The 14,038-nt window shown below is 57.6% G+C and overlaps 6 non-coding genes and 1 pseudogene across 6 annotated transcripts; all 7 read left to right on the forward strand.

Annotated features, from left to right (window-relative positions):
- Positions 1-320: 320 nt before the first annotated feature.
- On the forward strand, positions 321-439 carry LOC143417816 (5S ribosomal RNA). Its single transcript, XR_013097964.1, has one exon. It is a non-coding gene; the product is annotated as a 5S ribosomal RNA (ribosomal RNA).
- A 1,795-nt stretch (positions 440-2,234) lies between these two features.
- On the forward strand, positions 2,235-2,353 carry LOC143417170 (5S ribosomal RNA). The gene has a single exon (XR_013097387.1). It is a non-coding gene; the product is annotated as a 5S ribosomal RNA (ribosomal RNA).
- Positions 2,354-3,370: 1,017 nt separating this feature from the next.
- Positions 3,371-3,489, forward strand: LOC143417619 (5S ribosomal RNA). Its single transcript, XR_013097765.1, has one exon. It is a non-coding gene; the product is annotated as a 5S ribosomal RNA (ribosomal RNA).
- Positions 3,490-6,350: 2,861 nt separating this feature from the next.
- On the forward strand, positions 6,351-6,469 carry LOC143417367 (5S ribosomal RNA). Its single transcript, XR_013097588.1, has one exon. It is a non-coding gene; the product is annotated as a 5S ribosomal RNA (ribosomal RNA).
- Positions 6,470-7,212: 743 nt separating this feature from the next.
- Positions 7,213-7,331, forward strand: LOC143417506 (5S ribosomal RNA). Its single transcript, XR_013097728.1, has one exon. It is a non-coding gene; the product is annotated as a 5S ribosomal RNA (ribosomal RNA).
- Positions 7,332-8,542: 1,211 nt separating this feature from the next.
- LOC143417817 (5S ribosomal RNA) lies at positions 8,543-8,661 on the forward strand. Its single transcript, XR_013097965.1, has one exon. It is a non-coding gene; the product is annotated as a 5S ribosomal RNA (ribosomal RNA).
- Positions 8,662-9,910: 1,249 nt separating this feature from the next.
- On the forward strand, positions 9,911-10,029 carry LOC143417551 (5S ribosomal RNA; annotated as a pseudogene).
- Positions 10,030-14,038: the final 4,009 nt, after the last annotated feature.

The following is a 14,038-nucleotide window of genomic DNA, read 5'->3' on the forward strand; positions in this document are numbered from 1 at the left end:
CACCACACCAGGGCCTGTGGCTCTTGCTCAGGCCACTCATATCACACCAGACCCTGTGCTTCTGGCCGAGGCCATCTTCACCAAACCTGGCCCTGTGCTGCTTGCTGTGGCCATGTACAACACACCAGGCCCTGTGCTGGTTCCAGAGGCCATCTTCAACAATCCAGGGCCTGTGCTGTTAGATAAATGCCAAACTGAGCCTTTGGGTTATGGTATTATGCAAACATGCATGTATGGTTATAGGATTGTCTTCGTAACTTCAGGTACTTGCCACCTAATCAGTTGAATCCATAAATTGAGACATTGTGCTGTGGCCAGCAGCTTACGGCCATACCACCCTGAGCACGCCCGACCTCGTCTGATCTCGGAAGCTAAGCAGGGCTGGGCTTGGTTAGTACTTGGATGGGAGACTGCCTGGGAATACCTGGTGCTGTAAGCCTTTCATTTTCATGTCATTGAACCGCTTTTGATCCAGAGAAGGGGTGTATTAAAAGACCAAAAGCAGCTGCCCATTAATGAGGGCACATTAACGACATTGCTTTTGGCTGTTTTCCAATGTCTTGTGCTGCTAGCTGATGCCACCTACACCACACCAGGGCCTGAGTGACCGGCTGGGGCCACTTACACCACATCAGGGCCTGTGGCTCTGGCTGAGGCCACTTACACCACACCAGGGCCTGTGGCTGCTGGCTGAGGCCACTTACACCACACCAGGGCCTGTGGCTGCTGGCTGAGGCCACCTACACCACACCAGGGCCTTAGTTGCTATTGAGGCCACTTACACCACACCAGGGCCTGTGGCTGCTGGCTGAGGCCACATACACCACACCAGGGCCTTAGTTGCTATTGAGGCCAATTACACCACACCAGGGCCTGTGGCTCTTGCTCAGGCCACTTACAAAACACCAGGGCCTGTGGCTGCTGGCTGAGGCCACTTACACCACACCAGGGCCTGTGGCTGCTGGCTGAGGCCACTTACACCACACCACGGCCTTAGTTGCTATTGAGGCCACTTACACCACACCAGGGCCTGTGGCTGCTGGCTGAGGCCACATACACCACACCACGGCCTTATTTGCTTCTGAGGCCACTTACACCACACCAGGGCCTGTGGCTGCTGGCTGAGGCCACATACACCACACCAGGGCCTTAGTTGCTATTGAGGCCACTTACTCCACACCAGGGCCTGTGGCACTGGCTGAGGCCACTTACACCACACCAGGGCCTTAGTTGCTATTGAGGCCAATTACACCACACCAGGGTCTGTGGCTCTTGCTCAGGCCACTTACACCACACCAGGGCCTGTGGCTGCTGGCTGAGGCCACTTACACCACACCAGGGCATTAGTTGCTATTGAGGCCACCTACACCACACCAGGGCATTAGTTGCTATTGAGGCCAATTACACCACACCAGGGTCTGTGGCTCTTGCTCAGGCCACTTACACCACACCAGGGCCTGTGGCACTGGCTGAGGCCACTTACACCACACCAGGGCCTGTGGCTCTGGCTGAGGCCACTTACACCACACCAGGGCCTGTGGCTGCTGGCTGAGGCCACTTACACCACACCAGGGCCTGTGGCTGCTGGCTGAGGCCACTTACACCACACCAGGGCCTTAGTTGCTATTGAGGCCAATTACACCACACCAGGGCCTGTGGCACTGGCTGAGGCCACTTACACCACACCAGGGCCTGTGGCTGCTGGCTGAGGCCACTTACACCACACCAGGGCCTGTGGCTGCTGGCTGAGGCCACTTACACCACACCAGGGCCTGTGGCTCCTGGCTGAGGTCACATACACCACACCACGGCCTTATTTGCTTCTGAGGCCACTTACACCACACCAGGGCCTGTGGCTCTTGCTCAGGCCACTTACTCCACACCAGGGCCTGTGGCTCTTGCTCAGGCCACTTACACCACACCAGGGCCTGTGGCTCTTGCTCAGGCCACTTACACCACACCAGGGCCTGTGGCTCTTGCTCAGGCCACTCATATCACACCAGGCCCTGTGCTGCTAGCTGTGGCCATGTACAACACACCAGGCCCTGTTCTGGTTCCTGAGGCCATCTTCAACAATCCAGGGCCTGTGCTGTTGGATAAATGCTAAACTGAGCCTTTGGGTTAGGGTATTATGCAAACATGCAGGTATGGTTATAGGATTGTCTTCGTAACTTCAGGTACTTGCCACCTAATCACTTGAATCCATAAATTGAGACATTGTGCTGGGGCCAGCAGCTTACGGCCATACCACCCTGAGCACGCCCGACCTCGTCTGATCTCGGAAGCTAAGCAGGGCTGGGCTTGGTTAGTACTTGGATGGGAGACTTCCTTGGAATACCTGGTGCTGTAAGCCTTTCATTTTCATGTCATTGAACCGCTTTTGATCCAGAGAAGGGGTGTATTAAAAGACCAAAAGCAGCTGCCCATTAATGAGGGCACATTAACGACATTGCTTTTGGCTCTTTTCCAATGTCTTGTGCTGCTAGCTGATGCCACCTACACCACACCAGGGCCTGAGTGACCGGCTGGGGCCACTTACACCACATCAGGGCCTGTGGCTCTGGCTGAGGCCACTTACACCACACCAGGGCCTGTGGCTGCTGGCTGAGGCCACTTACACCACACCAGGGCCTGTGGCTGCTGGCTGAGGCCACCTACACCACACCAGGGCCTTAGTTGCTATTGAGGCCAATTACACCACACCAGGGTCTGTAGCTCTTGCTCAGGCCACTTACACCACACCAGGGCCTGTGGCTGCTGGCTGAGGCCACCTACACCACACCAGGGCATTAGTTGCTATTGAGGCCAATTACACCACACCAGGGTCTGTGGCTCTTGCTCAGGCCACTTACACCACACCAGGGCCTGTGGCACTGGCTGAGGCCACTTACACCACACCAGGGCCTGTGGCTGCTGGCTGAGGCCACTTACACCACACCAGGGCCTGTGGCTGCTGGCTGAGGCCACTTACACCACACCAGGGCCTGTGGCTGCTGGCTGAGGCCACTTACACCACACCAGTGCCTGTGGCTTCTGGCTGAGGCCACTTACACCACACCAGGGCCTGTGGCTCTTGCTCAGGCCACTCACATCACACCAGGCCCTGCGCATCTGGCCGAGGCCATCTTCACCAAACCAGGCCCTGTGCTGCTAGCTGTGGCCATGTACAACACACCAGGCCCTGTGCTGGTTCCTGAGGCCATCTTCAACAATCCAGGGCCTGTGCTGTTAGATAAATGCCAAACTGAGCCTTTGGGTTAGGGTATTATGCAAACATGCAGGTATGGTTATAGGATTGTCTTCGTAACTTCAGGTACTTGCCACCTAATCAGTTGAATCCATAAATTGAGACATTGTGCTGGGGCCAGCAGCTTACGGCCATACCACCCTGAGCACGCCCGACCTCGTCTGATCTCGGAAGCTAAGCAGGGCTGGGCTTGGTTAGTACTTGGATGGGAGACTACCTGGGAATACCTGGTGCTGTAAGCCTTTCATTTTCATGTCATTGAACCGCTTTTGATCCAGAGAAGGGGTGTATTAAAAGACCAAAAGCAGCTGCCCTTTAATGAGGGCACATTAACGACATTGCTTTTGGCTGTTTTCCAATGTCTTGTGCTGCTAGCTGATGCCACCTACACCACACCAGGGCCTGAGTGACCGGCTGGGGCCACTTACACCACATCAGGGCCTGTGGCTCTTGCTCAGGCCACTTACACCACACCAGGGCCTGTGGCTGCTGGCTGAGGCCACTTACACCACACCAGGGCCTGTGGCTGCTGGCTGAGGCCACCTACACCACACCAGGGCATTAGTTGCTATTGAGGCCAATTACACCACACCAGGGTCTGTGACTCTTGCTCAGGCCACTTACACCACACCAGGGCCTGTGGCACTGGCTGAGTCCACTTACACCACACCAGGGCCTGTGGCTGCTGGCTGAGGCCACTTACACCACACCAGGGCCTGTGGCTGCTGGCTGAGGGCACTTACACCACACCAGTGCCTGTGGCTTCTGGCTGAGGCCACTTACACCACACCAGGGCCTGTGGCTGCTGGCTCAGGCCACTTACACCACACCAGGGCCTGTGGCTGCTGGCTGAGGCCACTTACACCACACCAGGGCCTGTGGCTGCTGGCTGAGGCCACTTACACCACACCAGTGCCTGTGGCTGCTGGCTGAGGCCACTTACACCACACCAGGGCATTAGTTGCTATTGAGGCCCCTTACACCACACCAGGGTCTGTGGCTCTTGCTCAGGCCACTTACACCACACCAGGGCCTGTGGCACTGGCTGAGGCCACTTACACTACACCAGGGCCTGTGGCTCTGGCTGAGGCCACTTACACCACACCAGGGCCTGTGGCTGCTGGCTGAGGCCACTTACACCACACCAGGGCCTGTGGCTGCTGGCTGAGGCCACTTACACCACACCAGGGCCTGTGGCACTGGCTGAGGCCACTTACACCACACCAGGGCCTGTGGCTCCTGGCTGAGGTCACATACACCACACCACGGCCTTATTTGCTTCTGAGGCCACTTACACCACACCAGGGCCTGTGGCTGCTGGCTGAGGCCACATACACCACACCAGGGCCTTAGTTGCTATTGAGGCCAATTACACCACACCAGGGCCTGTGGTCTTGCTCAGGCCACTTACACCACACCAGGGCCTGTGGCTCTTGCTCAGGCCACTTACTCCACACCAGGGCCTGTGGCTCTTGCTCAGGCCACTTACACCACACCAGGGCCTGTGGCTCTTGCTCAGGCCACTCATATCACACCAGGCCCTGTGCTTCTGGCCGAGGCCATCTTCACCAAACCAGGCCCTGTGGCTGCTGGCTGAGGCCACTTAAACCACACCAGGGCCTGTGGCTGCTGGCTGAGGCCACTTACACCACACAAGGGCCTGTGGCTGCTGGCTGAGGCCACTTACACCACACCAGGGCCTGTGGCTGCTGGCTGAGGCCACTTACACCACACAAGGGCCTGTGGCTGCTGGCTGAGGCCACCTACACCACACCAGGGCCTGTAGCTCTTGCTCAGGCCACTCATATCACACCAGACCCTGTGCTTCTGGCCAAGGCCATCTTCACCAAACCTGGCCCAGTGCTGCTTGCTGTGGCCATGTACAACACACCAGGCCCTGTGCTGCTGGCTGAGGCCACTTACACCACACCAGGGCCTTAGTTGCTATTGAGGCCACTTACACCACACCAGGGCCTTATTTGCTTCTGAGGCCACTTACACCACACCAGGGCCTGTGGCTGCTGGCTGAGGCCACCTACACCACACCAGGGCATTAGTTGCTATTGAGGCCAATTACACCACACCAGGGTCTGTGACTCTTGCTCAGGCCACTTACACCACACCAGGGCCTGTGGCTGCTGGCTGAGGCCACTTACACCACACCAGGGCCTGTGGCTGCTGGCTGAGGGCACTTACACCACACCAGTGCCTGTGGCTTCTGGCTGAGGCCACTTACACCACACCAGGGCCTGTGGCTGCTGGCTCAGGCCACTTACACCACACCAGGGCCTGTGGCTGCTGGCTGAGGCCACTTACACCACACCAGGGCCTGTGGCTGCTGGCTGAGGCCACTTACACCACACCAGTGCCTGTGGCTGCTGGCTGAGGCCACTTACACCACACCAGGGCATTAGTTGCTATTGAGGCCCCTTACACCACACCAGGGTCTGTGGCTCTTGCTCAGGCCACTTACACCACACCAGGGCCTGTGGCACTGGCTGAGGCCACTTACACTACACCAGGGCCTGTGGCTCTGGCTGAGGCCACTTACACCACACCAGGGCCTGTGGCTGCTGGCTGAGGCCACTTACACCACACCAGGGCCTTAGTTGCTATTGAGGCCAATTACACCACACCAGGGCCTGTGGTCTTGCTCAGGCCACTTACACCACACCAGGGCCTGTGGCTCTTGCTCAGGCCACTTACTCCACACCAGGGCCTGTGGCTCTTGCTCAGGCCACTTACACCACACCAGGGCCTGTGGCTCTTGCTCAGGCCACTTACACCACACCAGGGCCTGTGGCTCTTGCTCAGGCCACTCATATCACACCAGGCCCTGTGCTTCTGGCCGAGGCCATCTTCACCAAACCAGGCCCTGTGCTGCTAGCTGTGGCCATGTACAACACACCAGGCCCTGTTCTGGTTCCTGAGGCCATCTTCAACAATCCAGGGCCTGTGCTGTTGGATAAATGCTAAACTGAGCCTTTGGGTTAGGGTATTATGCAAACATGCAGGTATGGTTATAGGATTGTCTTCGTAACCTCAGGTACTTGCCACCTAATCACTTGAATCCATAAATTGAGACATTGTGCTGGGGCCAGCAGCTTACGGCCATACCACCCTGAGCACGCCTGACCTCGTCTGATCTCGGAAGCTAAGCAGGGCTGGGCTTGGTTAGTACTTGGATGGGAGACTTCCTTGGAATACCTGGTGCTGTAAGCCTTTCATTTTCATGTCATTGAACCGCTTTTGATCCAGAGAAGGGGTGTATTAAAAGACCAAAAGCAGCTGCCCATTAATGAGGGCACATTAACGACATTGCTTTTGGCTCTTTTCCAATGTCTTGTGCTGCTAGCTGATGCCACCTACACCACACCAGGGCCTTAGTTGCTATTGAGGCCACTTACACCACACCAGGGTCTGTGGCTCTTGCTCAGGCCACTTACACCACACCAGGGCCTGTGGCTGCTGGCTGAGGCCACTTACACCACACCAGGGCCTGTGGCTGCTGGCTGAGGCCACTTACACCACACCAGGGCCTGTGGCTGCTGGCTTAGGCCACTTACACCACACAAGGGCCTGTGGCTGCTGGCTGAGGCCACCTACACCACACCAGGGCCTGTGGCTTCTGGCTGAGGCCACTTACACCACACCAGGGCCTGTGGCTCTTGCTCAGGCCACTCATATCACACCAGACCCTGTGCTTCTGGCCAAGGCCATCTTCACCAAACCTGGCCCAGTGCTGCTTGCTGTGGCCATGTACAACACACCAGGCCCTGTGCTGGTTCCAGAGGCCATCTTCAACAATCCAGGGCCTGTGCTGTTAGATAAATGCCAAACTGAGCCTTTGGGTTAGGGTATTATGCAAACATGCAGGTATGGTTATAGGATTGTCTTCGTAACTTCAGGTACTTGCCACCTAATCAGTTGAATCCATAAATTGAGACATTGTGCTGGGGCCAGCAGCTTACGGCCATACTACCCTGAGCACGCCCGACCTCGTCTGATCTCGGAAGCTAAGCAGGGCTGGGCTTGGTTAGTACTTGGATGGGAGACTGCCTGGGAATACCTGTTGCTGTAAGCCTTTCATTTTCATGTCATTGAACCGCTTTTGATCCAGAGAAGGGGTGTATTAAAAGACCAAAAGCAGCTGCCCATTAATGAGGGCACATTAACGACATTGCTTTTGGCTGTTTTCCAATGTCTTGTGCTGCTAGCTGATGCCACCTACACCACACCAGGGCCTGAGTGACCGGCTGAGGCCACTTACACCACACCAGGGCCTGTGGCTGCTGGCTGAGGCCACATACACCACACCAGGGCCTTAGTTGCTATTGAGGCCACTTACACCACACCAGGGCCTGTGGCTGCTGGCTGAGGCCACATACACCACACCAGGGCCTTAGTTGCTATTGAGGCCAATTACACCACACCAGGGCCTGTGGCTCTTGCTCAGGCCACTTACACCACACCAGGGCCTGTGGCTTCTGGCTGAGGCCACTTACACCACACCACGGCCTGTGGCTGCTGGCTGAGGCCACTTACACCACACCACGGCCTTAGTTGCTATTGAGGCCACTTACACCACACCAGGGCCTGTGGCTGCTGGCTGAGGCCACATACACCACACCAGGGCATTAGTTGCTATTGAGGCCACATACACCACACCAGGGCATTAGTTGCTATTGAGGCCAATTACACCACACCAGGGCCTGTGGCTGCTATTGAGGCCACTTACACCACACCAGGGCCTGTGGCTGCTGGCTGAGGCCACTTACACCACACCAGGGCATTAGTTGCTATTGAGGCCAATTACACCACACCAGGGCCTGTGGCTGCTATTGAGGCCACTTACACCACACCAGGGTCTGTGGCTCTTGCTCAGGCCACTTACACCACACCAGGGCCTGTGGCACTGGCTGAGGCCACTTACACCACACCAGTGCCTGTGGCTGCTGGATGAGGCGACTTACACCACACCAAGGCCTGTGGCTGCTGGCTGAGGCCACTTACACCACACCAGTGCCTGTGGCTGCTGGCTGAGGCCACTTACACCACACCAGGGCCTCTGGCACTGGCTGAGGCCACTTACACCACACCAGGGCCTGTGGCTGCTGGCTGAGGCCATGTACAACACACCAGGCCCTGTGCTGTTGGATAAATGCCAAACTGAGCCTTTGGGTTAGGGTATTATGCAAACATGCAGTTATGGTTATAGGATTGTCTTCGTAACTTCAGGTACTTGCCACCTAATCACTTGAATCCATAAATTGAGACATTGTGCTGGGGCCAGCAGCTTACGGCCATACCACCCTGAGCACGCCCGACCTCGTCTGATCTCGGAAGCTAAGCAGGGCTGGGCTTGGTTAGTACTTGGATGGGAGACTGCCTGGGAATACCTGGTGCTGTAAGCCTTTCATTTTCATGTCATTGAACTGCTTTTGATCCAGAGAAGGGGTGTATTAAAAGACCAAAAGCAGCTGCCCATTAATGAGGGCACATTAACGACACTGCTTTTGGCTGTTTTCCAATGTCTTGTGCTGCTAGCTGATGCCACCTACACCACACCAGGGCCTGAGTGACCGGCTGGGGCCACTTACACCACATCAGGGCCTGTGGCTCTGGCTGAGGCCACTTACACCACACCAGGGCCTGTGGCTGCTGGATGAGGCGACTTACACCACACCAAGGCCTGTGGCTGCTGGCTGAGGCCACCTACACCACACCAGGGCCTGAGTGACCGGCTGCGGCCACTTACACCACATCAGGGCCTGTGGCTGCTGGCTGAGGCCACTTACACCACACCAGGGCCTGTGGCTGCTGGCTGAGGCCACTTACACCACACCAGGGCATTAGTTGCTATTGAGGCCAATTACACCACACCAGGGCCTGTGGCTCTGGCTGAGGCCACTTACACCACACCAGGGCCTGTGGCTGCTGGATGAGGCGACTTACACCACACCAAGGCCTGTGGCTGCTGGCTGAGGCCACTTACACCACACCAGGGCCTTAGTTGCTATTGAGGCCACTTACACCACACCAGGGCCTGTGGCTGCTGGCTGAGGCCACATACACCACACCACGGCCTTATTTGCTTCTGAGGCCACTTACACCACACCAGGGCCTGTGGCTGCTGGCTGAGGCCACTTACACCACACCAGGGCCTGTGGCTGCTGGCTGAGGCCACCTACACCACACCAGGGCATTAGTTGCTATTGAGGCCAATTACACCACACCAGGGTCTGTGGCTCTTGCTCAGGCCACTTACACCACACCAGGGCCTGTGGCTCTGGTGAGGCCACTTACACCACACCAGGGCCTTAGTTGCTATTGAGGCCAATTACACCACACCAGGGCCTGTGGCTCTTGCTCAGGCCACTCATATCACACCAGGGCCTGTGCTTCTGGCCGAGGCCATCTTCACCAAACCAGGCCCTGTGCTGCTAGCTGTGGCCATGTACAACACACCAGGCCCTGTTCTGGTTCCTGAGGCCATCTTCAACAATCCAGGGCCTGTGCTGTTGGATAAATGCTAAACTGAGCCTTTGGGTTAGGGTATTATGCAAACATGCAGGTATGGTTATAGGATTGTCTTCGTAACTTCAGGTACTTGCCACCTAATTACTTGAATCCATAAATTGAGACATTGTGCTGGAGCCAGCAGCTTACGGCCATACCACCCTCAGCACCCCTGACCTCATCTGATCTCGGAAGCTAAGCAGGGCTGGGCTTGGTTAGTACTTGGATGGGAGACTTCCTTGGAATACCTGGTACTGTAAGCCTTTCATTTTCATGTCATTGAACCGCTTTTGATCCAGAGAAGGGGTGTATTAAAAGACCAAAAGCAGCTGCCCATTAATGAGGGCACATTAACGACATTGCTTTTGGCTGTTTTCCAATGTCTTGTGCTGCTAGCTGATGCCACCTACACCACACCAGGGCCTGAGTGACCGGCTGGGGCCACTTACACCATATCAGGGCCTGTGGCTCTGGCTGAGGCCACTTACACCACACCAAGGCCTGTGGCTGCTGGCTGAGGCCACCTACACCACACCAGGGCCTTAGTTGCTATTGAGGCCAATTACACCACACCAGGGTCTGTGGCTCTTGCTCAGGCCACTTACACCACACCAGGGCCTGTGGCTGCTGGCTGAGGCCACTTACACCACACAAGGGCCTGTGGCTGCTGGTTGAGACCACTTACACCACACCAGGGCCTGTGGCTCTTGCTCAGGCCACTTACACCACACCAGGGCCTGTGGCTCTGGCTGAGGCCACTTACACCACACCACGGCCTTATTTGCTTCTGAGGCCACTTACACCACACCAGGGCCTTAGTTGCTATTGAGGCCAATTACACCACACCAGGGCCTGTGGCTGCTGGCTGAGGCCACTTACACCACACCAGGGCCTGTGGCTGCTGGATGAGGCGACTTACACCACACCAAGGCCTGTGGCTGCTGGCTGAGGCCACTTACACCACACCACGGCCTTAGTTGCTATTGAGGCCACTTACACCACACCAGGGCCTGTGGCTGCTGGCTGTGGCCATGTACACCACACAAGGGCCTGTGGCTGCTGGCTGAGGCCACATACACCACACCAGGGCCTTAGTTGCTATTGAGGCCAATTACACCACACCAGGGCCTGTGGCTGCTGGCTGAGGCCACATACACCACAACACGGCCTTATTTGCTTCTGAGGCCACTTACACCACACCAGGGCCTGTGGCTGCTGGCTGAGGCCACATACACCACACCAGGGCCTTAGTTGCTATTGAGGCCAATTACACCACACCAGGGCCTGTGGCTCTTGCTCAGGCCACTTACACCACACCAGGGCCTGTGGCTTCTGGCTGAGGCCACTTACACCACACCAGGGCCTGTGGCTGCTGGCTGAGGCCACTTACACCACACCACGGCCTTAGTTGCTATTGAGGCCACTTACACCACACCAGGGCCTGTGGCTGCTGGCTGAGGCCACATACACCACACCACGGCCTTATTTGCTTCTGAGGCCACTTACACCACACCAGGGCCTGTGGCTGCTGGCTGAGGCCACTTACACCACACCAGGGCCTGTGGCTGCTGGCTGAGGCCACTTACACCACACCAGGGCATTAGTTGCTATTGAGGCCAATTACACCACACCAGGGTCTGTGGCTCTTGCTCAGGCCACTTACACCACACCAGGGCCTGTGGCACTGGCTGAGGCCACTTACACCACACCAGTGCCTGTGGCTGCTGGATGAGGCGACTTACACCACACCAAGGCCTGTGGCTGCTGGCTGAGGCCACTTACACCACACCAGTGCCTGTGGCTGCTGGCTGAGGCCAATTACACCACACCAGGGTCTGTGGCTCTTGCTCAGGCCACTTACACCACACCAGGGCCTGTGGCTGCTGGCTGAGGCCACTTACACCACACCAGTGCCTGTGGCTGCTGGATGAGGCGACTTACACCACACCAAGGCCTGTGGCTGCTGGCTGAGGCCACTTACACCACACCAGGGCCTTAGTTGCTATTGAGGCCACTTACACCACACCAGGGCCTGTGGCTGCTGGCTGTGGCCATGTACACCACACCAGGGCCTGTGGCTGCTGGCTGATGCCACATACACCACACCAGGGCCTTAGTTGCTATTGAGGCCAATTACACCACACCAGGGCCTGTGGCACTGGCTGAGGCCACTTACACCACACCAGGGCCTGTGGCTGCTGGCTGAGGCCACTTACACCACACCAGGGCCTGTGGCTGCTGGCTGAGGCCACTTACACCACACCAGGGCCTGTGGCTCTGGCTCAGGCCACTCATATCACACCAGACCCTGTGCTTCTGGCCGAGGCCATCTTCACCCAACCAGGCCCTGTGCTGCTAGCTGTGGCCATGTACAACACACCAGGCCCTGTGCTGGTTCCAGAGGCCATCTTCAACAATCCAGGGCCTGTGGCTGCTGGCTGAGGCCACTTACACCACACCAGGGCCTGTGGCTGCTGGCTGAGGGCACTTACACCACACCAGTGCCTGTGGCTGCTGGCTGAGGCCACTTACACCACACCAGGGCATTAGTTGCTATTGAGGCCCCTTACACCACACCAGTGCCTGTGGCTGCTGGCTGAGGCCACCTACACCACACCAGGGCATTAGTTGCTATTGAGGCCAATTACACCACACCAGGGTCTGTGACTCTTGCTCAGGCCACTTACACCACACCAGGGCCTGTGGCACTGGCTGAGTCCACTTACACCACACCAGGGCCTGTGGCTGCTGGCTGAGGCCACTTACACCACACCAGGGCCTGTGGCTGCTGGCTGAGGTGACTTACACCACACCAGGGCCTGTGGCTGCTGGCTGAGGGCACTTACACCACACCAGTGCCTGTGGCTTCTGGCTGAGGCCACTTACACCACACCAGGGCCTGTGGCTGCTGGCTCAGGCCACTTACACCACACCAGGGCCTGTGGCTGCTGGCTGAGGCCACTTACACCACACCAGGGCCTGTGGCTGCTGGCTGAGGCCACTTACACCACACCAGTGCCTGTGGCTGCTGGCTGAGGCCACTTACACCACACCAGGGCATTAGTTGCTATTGAGGCCCCTTACACCACACCAGGGCCTGTGGCTGCTGGCTGAGGCCACTTACACCACACCAGGGCCTGTGGCTGCTGGCTGAGGCCACCTACACCACACCAGGGCATTAGTTGCTATTGAGGCCAATTACACCACACCAGGGTCTGTGGCTCTTGCTCAGGCCACTTACACCACACCAGGGCCTGTGGCACTGGCTGAGGCCACTTACACCACACCAGGGCCTGTGGCTCTGGCTGAGGCCACTTACACCACACCAGGGCCTGTGGCTGCTGGCTGAGGCCACTTACACCACACCAGGGCCTGTGGCTGCTGGCTGAGGCCACTTACACCACACCAGGGCCTGTGGCTCCTGGCTGAGGTCACTTACACCACACCAGGGCCTTAGTTGCTATTGAGGCCACTTACACCACACCAGGGCCTTATTTGCTTCTGAGGCCACTTACACCACACCAGGGCCTGTGGCTGCTGGCTGAGGCCACCTACACCACACCAGGGCATTAGTTGCTATTGAGGCCACTTACACCACACCAGGGCCTGTGACTCTTGCTCAGGCCACTTACACCACACCAGGGCCTGTGGCACTGGCTGAGTCCACTTACACCACACCAGGGCCTGTGGCTGCTGGCTGAGGCCACTTACACCACACCAGGGCCTGTGGCTGCTGGCTGAGGGCACTTACACCACACCAGTGCCTGTGGCTTCTGGCTGAGGCCACTTACACCACACCAGGGCCTGTGGCTGCTGGCTCAGGCCACTTACACCACACCAGGGCCTGTGGCTGCTGGCTGAGGCCACTTACACCACACCAGGGCCTGTGGCTGCTGGCTGAGGCCACTTACACCACACCAGGGCCTGTGGCTCCTGGCTGAGGTCACATACACCACACCACGGCCTTATTTGCTTCTGAGGCCACTTACACCACACCAGGGCCTGTGGCTGCTGGCTGAGGCCACATACACCACACCAGGGCCTTAGTTGCTATTGAGGCCAATTACACCACACCAGGGCCTGTGGTCTTGCTCAGGCCACTTACACCACACCAGGGCCTGTGGCTCTTGCTCAGGCCACTTACTCCACACCAGGGCCTGTGGCTCTTGCTCAGGCCACTTACACCACACCAGGGCCTGTGGCTCTTGCTCAGGCCACTTACACCACACCAGGGCCTGTGGCTCTTGCTCAGGCCACTCATATCACACCAGG

This window comes from Maylandia zebra, linkage group LG3 (genome assembly GCF_041146795.1).
Source record: "Maylandia zebra isolate NMK-2024a linkage group LG3, Mzebra_GT3a, whole genome shotgun sequence".
In the NCBI taxonomy this organism is placed as follows: Eukaryota; Metazoa; Chordata; class Actinopteri; order Cichliformes; family Cichlidae; genus Maylandia; species Maylandia zebra.